We start from the raw sequence: 8,700 nt of genomic DNA on the forward strand, positions 1-8,700 counted from the left end.
AAATTAAATTAAAACTGCCCAACATGGATTTTTTTTATTGAAAGCGAGTAAACATTTGAAATTGCAGTTAATTGCAAGTAACCACTTGGAATATTACAGGTTGCTTATGCTAAATTACTTTTTCTTTAATCTTTTCTAAAAAATCATTAAATTTCAGGCGAGTAACCGTTTCTATTTCAGGGGAATAATCAATATTTCAAGTGTAAATAATTTAGGATTTGTATAAAATGCTGTAGTAAATTCACAGCGAATAAAATTTTTTGATTAAAATCAAAATTGGCAAAAAGTAACCACTTCAGAAAACATACGTTACTTCTGTCAAAAGACCACAAAATTTAATTTAGATTGTTTTAAATAATAGTTTTGCTATAAATAAACAGATACTTAGTAAATAATTGAGTTTTTTCGAAAAGAATCTAAAATGTCCAAAAGTAACCACTTTTAAAATTACTCTTTAATTAATTTAATTTGAATTTCAAGCAAGTAATCGTTATTTCATTTGTTAATAACTTGGGATTTGTATAGAATTCTGTAGTTGAACTATTTCGAATCAAATTTTTTGATAAAAATAACAAATGGCTAAAAGTAACCATTTTGATATATTTTTTAATTAAAAATGACAATTAAAAAAAGTAACCATTTTGAAAATATCTCGTTACTTATGCCAAACGTTTTAAAATTAAGTTGAAACACCATTATGGATGTTGTTTTTATGATATTATTAAATTTCAAGCGAGTAACCGTTTGAATTTCAAGCAAGTAATCGTTATTTCATTTGTCAATAACTTGGGATTTATATAGAATTGTGTAGATGAACTATTTCCAATCAAAATTGTTGATAAAAATCACAAATGGCCAAAAGTAACCATTTTGAAAATTACTCGTTACTTGTGTTAAAACTCATGAAATTAAGTTAAAATTGCTCTAAATAACATTTTTGTTAGGTATAAACGAATTTCATTAAATTTCAAGCGAGTAACCGTTTGAATTTTAAGCAAGTAATCGTTATTTCATTTGTCAGTAACTTGGGATTTGTATAGAATTGTGTAGTTGATCTATTTCGAATCAAATTTTTTGATAAAAATCACAAATGGCTAAAAGTAACCATTTTGGAAATTACTCGTTACTTGTGTTAAAACTCATGATATTAAGTTAAAATTGCTCTAAATAACATTTCTGTTAGGTATAAATGTATTTAATTAAATTTCAAGCGAGTAACCGTTTGAATTTCAAGCAAGTAATCGTTATTTCATTTGTCAATAACTTGGGATTTGTATAGAATTGTGTAGTGAACTATTTCGTATAAAATTTTTTGATAAAAATCACAAATGGCTAAAAGTAACCATTTTGGAAATTACTCGTTACTTGTGTCAAAACTCATTAAATTTAGTTTTAATTGCTGTAATTAACATATCTGTTAGATATGAACAGATTTCAAGGAGTAACCATTTAAAATTATAGCAAGTAACCAGTATTTCATGAAGTAAAAGTTTAGAATTGGAATAATTTTGAACATTCTTTGTTATATTTTAAAGTTGTTTTCTTTTAATTCTAAATTTTCTTTTAAATTTTTTTTGTACGATTTAAGTTTTCCTCTCCTATCTTTTGCCTTCGTTTTTTTTTATTTTTAATTTCCCAGCATAAATAAATATAACAATAATAATAAAAATAAAATACCACCAACGACAGCCAACCACCATTACGGTTTTACCATTGTCAGACGGAAAATTATAACATTAAAATGTCAGTCAAAGGCTTAACGAACATTTATGAGTCTTGAAAAATGAGGAACACGACGAACGAAAGGATGATGATGAATATGACAATGTAGATAAAAAAGAAAACGAAAAATGAATCCTTTTTATGCACACCTACACCCAAGTATGCCATGACGATGTTGGTAACTTAGAATAAAAAAAAGAACATATTAAAATAAATACTACAACATAAATTAAGGACAGTGTTTGAAAGGAACGAAGTCATGGTTAGAGAAAATTTTAAAGATTTAAGTTAAGGTTTTAAAAGGGATTTAAACAAAAAATATTTGACCTAGACTGAGATCCAGATTTTTTTTTTGAAATAGACAAGGCGCACGTGCAAAGTAATTGAATACTAATAGTAATCCAGTATCAAGTGGAAGTAAATATCCTGTGGAAAATCAGTTTGTTTCTTATATTCTTGAAGACTTTAAACTTTTTCCCCTCTGCATCCTGAATTTTCTTCTTATGACGACAATAAAATGAACATAAAGTATCTACGCTTGCATTACATTCCTGCGTAATAAAACTGGGAAGAGTAACAGGAAGTCCAGGAAACGAAACACAAAGCACTATAAGACACTTTACAAATTCCAATAAACACATGTACAGCTGGCACAAGGACACAATACAATAGTTGCTATATCGAATGATTTCTAAAGAAAAATCATACAAAAGACTCAAGAAAAGTCAGTTGAGATGACAGAAGTTTAAAATTTTGCAAAACTACAAGTGACACGTAAAAGTTTTGCCACCACCTACTGTTACTATTTAGAGCCGCCAGCATAAATTGTAGCAACAAAATAGATCACAAATGGGTGAATACTCCTCTGACATGTAGACGGATATAATAATAATAAAAAAATAACATAGTCCCACATACTTTCAGCAAAGAATGCATACGATGCATAAAAGACAGTTTTGTGAGGTTAAGGAAAATTATAAAGAACCCCTACTAACCTCTCGACTTACAACTTAAAAATTTACCTTTAGCAAGGTATACATTATTTAATTGTTTATATTCAAGTCATTTATAAAGCTATTTTTGGCGAAAAGCCCAATAATTATATGCACAAGATCTTTTCTGAAATTTATTATATTTCTGGCGTGTATTTCAAACACTTTCAATTAAATTTTTGCGAATAAAATGTTTGGCAAAAAATCACTTGTGGTGAAAAGTAAACATTTTTAAAATTACTCGTTACTTTATCCAAACATCTCTAAATTAGTTTAAATATTATTTGGAAAATTATTTTTTGAAATTTATTAAATTTCAGGCGAGTAACCGTTTGTATTTCAGGAAAATAATCAATATTTCAACTGTAAATAACTCAGAATTTATACAGATGTTTTTAATTCATTCATTTCTAATAAAATTTTTGACTAAAAATCGCAATTGGTGAAAAGTAACCATTTTGAGAATTATTCGTTACTTATGCCAAACTCCTCCTAATTACTTGAAAAATCATTTGCATAAGATATTTTCAGAAATTCTTTAAATTTCAGACGAGTAACCGTTTGTATTTCAAGGAAATAATCAATGTTTCAGCTGTAAATAATTCCGGATTTATTCAAACACTTTCAATTAAATATTTGCGAATAAAATTTTTGGCAAAAAATCACTAGTGGTGAAACGTAACCATTTTTAAAATTACTCGTTAATTTATCCAAACGTCTCTAAATTAGTTTAAAAATTATTTGGAAAATTATTTTTTTGAAATTTATTAAATTTCAGGCGAGTAACCGTTTGTATTTCAGGAAAGTAATCTATATTTCAACTGTAAATAACGCAGAATTTATACAGAAATTTTTAATTCATTCATTTCGAATAAAATTTTTGGCTAAAAATCACTATTGGTGAAAAGTAACCATTTTGAAAATTACTCGTTACTTATGTCAAACTTCTCCTAATTACTTGAAAAATCATTTGCACAAGATATTTTCAGAAATTTATTAAATTTCAAACGAGTAACTGTTTGTATTTCATGAAAGTAATCAATATTTCAACTGTAACTAACTCAGAATTTATACAGAAATTTTTAATTCATTGACTGAGTATACAATTTTTAGCTAAAAATCACAATTGACCAAAAGTAACCATTTTGAAAATTACTCGTTACTTATGCCAAACATCTCTAAATAAGTTTAAAAACCATATGCATAAGATATTATTCGAAATTTATTAAATTTCAGACGAGTAACCGTTTGTATTTCAAGGAAATAATCATTGTTTCGCTTTAAGTAATTCGAGATTTCAACAGATTGTTTTAATTAAATCTTTGCGAATACAATTTTTAGCTAAAAATCACAAATGGTGAAAAGTAACCTTTTTTTTAAATTACTCGTTACTTATGCCAAACGTTTCTAAATTGGTTTAAAAATTATTTGGAAAATATTTTTTTTGAAATTTATTAAATTTTAGACGAGTAACCGTTTGTATTTCAGGAAAGTAATCATTATTTTAAATGTAAATAACTCAGAATTTATACAGAAGTTTTTAATTCATTCATTTCGAATAAAATTTTTGGCTAACAATCACTATTGGTGAAAAGTAACCATTTTGAAAATTACTCGTTACTTATGCCAAACTCCTCCTAATTACTTGAAAAATCATTTGCACAAGATTTTTTCAGAAATTTATTAAATTTCAGACGAGTAACCATTTGTATTTCATGAAAGTAACCAATATTTGAACAGTAAATAATTCCGGATTTATACAAAAATGTTCAATTAAATCTTTGCGAATAAAATTTTTGGCTAAAAATCAGAATTGGCCAAAAGTAACCATTTTGAAAATTATTCGTTACTTATGCCAAACTCCTCCTAATTCCTAGAAAAATCATTTGCACAACATTTTTTCAGAAATTTATTAAATTTCAGACGAGTAACCATTTGTATTTTAGGAAAGTAATCAAAGTTTCAACTGTAAATAATTCCGGATTTATACAAAAATGTTCGATTAAATCTTTGCGAATTAAATTTTTGTTTAAAATTTACAATTGGTGAAAAGTAATCATTTTTAAATTATTCATTACTTATGCCAAACATCTCTAAATTAGATCAGAAATCATTTGTAAAATAATTTGTTTGAAATTTATTAAATTTCAGGCGAGTAACCGTTTGTATTTCAGACAAGTAATCAATATTTTAACTGTAAATAACTCATTATTTATACAGTCATTTTTAATTCACTGACTGAGTATAAATAAAATTGTTGTCTAAAAATCACAATTGGTGAAAAGTAACCATTTTGAAAATTACTCGTTACTTTTGCCAAACGCCTTTAAATTAGTTCAAAAATTAGTTGCAAAAGAATTTTTATGAAAATTATTAAATTTCAGACGAGTAACCGTTTGTATTTCAGGAAAGTAATCAATGTATCAACTGTATATAACTCATTATTTATACAGATGTTTTTAATTCACTCACTGAGTATAAAATTTTTGGTTAAAAATCACAATTGGCGAAAAGTAACCATTTTGAAAATTACTCGTTACTTTTGCCAAATGCCTCTAAATTAGTTTAAAAATCATTTGTACAATATCTTTTCAGAAATTTATTAAATTTCAGGCGAGTAACCATTTGTATTTCAAGAAAATAATAGAAATTTTAATTGAAAATAACTCATAATTTATACAGAAATTTTTAATTCACTGACTGAGTATAAAATTTTTGGTTAAAAATCACAATTGGCGAAAAGTAACCATTTTTAAAATTACTCGTTACTTGTGATATATTATAGAAAATTTATACAAAAATTTGTATTTAAGTCTCTGTATTGCAAAACAACAAAAATATTGGTTTAAAGTTCAACAAAATACTTCCTTTCACACGGCTGTCTTTAAAAACTTTCATTACCAGCAGTCAGAAAAATTGTATAGACCCCCCCATCCGTACAATGAGTAAAAAACTTTAAATTCTTTTCGCAAGAATGTTGTCACACTACAACAAAATATTACACTACGACCGCAACAAAAGATACGGAAATTCCTGCTACAACTAAATAATAAAAAAATTAAGACAAAAATGAATTCCTTAAAGCATAAATACTCAATCTCAAATACTCCCATCCTTCAAAAATGCATGTCTAAGATCATATGTGCTAAGGAATGTTAAGATATATTAAGAGGAGGGTTTAGAAAGACAAAAAATCTTTGAAATAAAATAGCACGCATATCAAAGTGCTGGTGGTAATCTTCAATGAAATTTAAGTTTTATAAAAGTTTAAGAATGTTTTAATAATTACAAAAACTTAAAGAGTATTTTTGCGGAAGAGAGGTGAGAGCTGCCTTTTCTGTATTTCAATAAACTAATCCATGATTTTAAAATTACCTCACAAAAAGCCTCCTTAGCCCTTTAAATATGTAGTAGATTTCTAAAAAACTTAAATATATTCCAACTTAAATACCCATTAAGCAACTCTCTGCTGTGGTAATCATCTAAATAACATGTGAGATGTGAGAAAAATAAACAAACTTCGTTGTCCTTTTCACACCCGCTTACTTGACCAGAAACGTTCAAGTTTTCCTTTTCAGTTTTGCCACACAACTGGCTTTATTAAACGGACAACGGACCGGAAAAAAAGTGTAACACAAAAAAATTACAGCAAACGTGTAGAGAAAATCCTTTGAAAATACAAACATCCTTTAAATAATACAATCACTGACACAGTTACACACTTAAACTTAACCCAGCAGTTCTGGCAGATTGTCGGGAACTAGGGATTTTACTCATTCATCATTGGGGTCACTATTATTCACCAAGTAGGTGTCCTTGGCGGAAATCAATTGATCCTGCATAAAATATAGAGTAAATTGCACATTACAAAAGGATACTTAGTGATATAATGGACTCTCCAATAGATTACTTTTGTTGGTTAAAATAACTACTATCTAGACTACTTAGGGACACTAAAGTGGCAATTGACTGCATGCTAGATTACCGGGGATGTATAAAGTAACTAGTAACCAATTGATTTCTCTCTGTAATACAAATTTTTGTTCATTTAACATGTATGTGATAAAATATTTAAAATGAAGCATTATTGAAAATTACTGTCTAAAAGGAATACATTTCACACCAGTTCTAGGAGACTGTCCCGAACTAGTGACTTTAACTATCACTTAGGGTGACAACTAATTACATAACTAGCTACGTATTTTAACACGTGCATGTTCTAAGCAGGGGGTTAATAAATACCCTAAACTAAACAATGGAAACTTTTCCAAATATTCCATATGTAGCCGAAAATTTAAAATATTTTTTTAAAATAATTTTTTTTTTTTTGTATTTTACTTGTATAGTTTTATTTATATAAATTAACTGAAAAACAAACAACATTAATTAATTGCTTTTTATACCCTACACCACCATATTAGTCTAACACCCACCTTAAAGTATACCGATCGACTTAGAATCACTTTCTGAGTCGATTAAGCGATGTCCGTCCGTCCGTCCGTCTGGTCGGCTGGCTGGCTGGCTGTCCATGTAAACCTTGTGCGCAGAGTACAGGTCGCAATTTTGAAGATATTTCGATCAAATTTGGTACATATTATTTTTTCGGCTCAAGGACCATGCCTATTGCAACTGGCTGAAATTTGTCCACTATTTCACCTAGCCCCCATACGAATGTCCTCCCGAAATTGGACTTTATCGGTCATAAATGTTTAATTTATATATGTATCTCCACAAATTCCGCTCCAAATAAGTTTTATATACACAAAATTCATGTCACCAAATTTTGTTACGATCGGTCCATAATTAGTCATAGCTCCCATATAGACCCGCTTCCGAAAATCACTTTAACGTGCATAAATCGCTTAAAAATGTTGGTAAACACACAAAATTCAACATAATTAACTTTAATATAGACATAAATCACACGACCTAATTTCATGGTGATCGGTCCATAATTGGTCATAGCCCCCATATAACCCCACTTTCGATAATCACTCAAAAATATAAATTATTGAAATTTTAAAAGAAAAATTTGTTTGCTCTTTTACTTAGTGTAGGGTATTATATGGTCGGGCTTGACCGACCACACTTTCTTACTTGTTTTTTTTTCAAAGTTAACGAAAATGGCTAAAGTTAAGATTTGTGAAGACTTAAAAAATAAAATAATTAACGATTTTAAAGTTGGTTTAAAACAAAAAAGTATCTGTGACAAATATTCAATAAATAAATCAGCAGTTTCAAAAATTATAAAGAAATTTCGTGAGACCGGTTCTGTAAAAACTCAACATTTAGGTGGAAGACCTCGTAAGACTACTTCTAGACAAGATAATTTAATAGCGAGAGAGTTCAAGAAATTCCCAAAAATAACTCCTCGAGAGGTTGTTAATAGCCTAAAATTTGAAATAAATACCCGAACAGTTAGTCGCAGGGCCAATGAGGCTGGTCTTGGTTGCTATCGTCCTGTGAAAAAACCACTAATTTCTAAAGAGAACCGTTCTGATCGTCTACAATTTGCCAGGGATCATTTAAACTGGTCGTTACAGAAATGGAATACTGTCCTCTTTTCCGACGAATCCAAATACAATTTAAGAGGCAGTGATGGGAGAACATTTGTAAGACGACCAAAGGGAAAAATATTAGATCCAAAGTACACAAATAAGACTGTAAAGTTTGGCGGTGGCAATATTATCTTATGGGGATGTTTTTCAGGGCAAGGTATGGACCCAATTCATATTATAAAAGATACCATGACAGGTATAGGATATAGAACCATATTAAACGATGTTATGTATCCATACGATGAGGAAAATATGCCCCTAGTTTGGAGATTCCAACACGACAACGACCCGAAACACACCTCTAGGGTTGTAATCGAGTGGTTACAATCCAACGAGGTACGTGTTTTGAAGTGGGCTGCCCAATCGCCAGCTCTCAATCCCATAGAAAATCTATGGGAAATTGTAGATCGTAAAATAAGGACCCAAAA

This window comes from Calliphora vicina, chromosome 4 (assembly GCF_958450345.1).
Source record: "Calliphora vicina chromosome 4, idCalVici1.1, whole genome shotgun sequence".
NCBI classification, from domain to species: Eukaryota; Metazoa; Arthropoda; class Insecta; order Diptera; family Calliphoridae; genus Calliphora; species Calliphora vicina.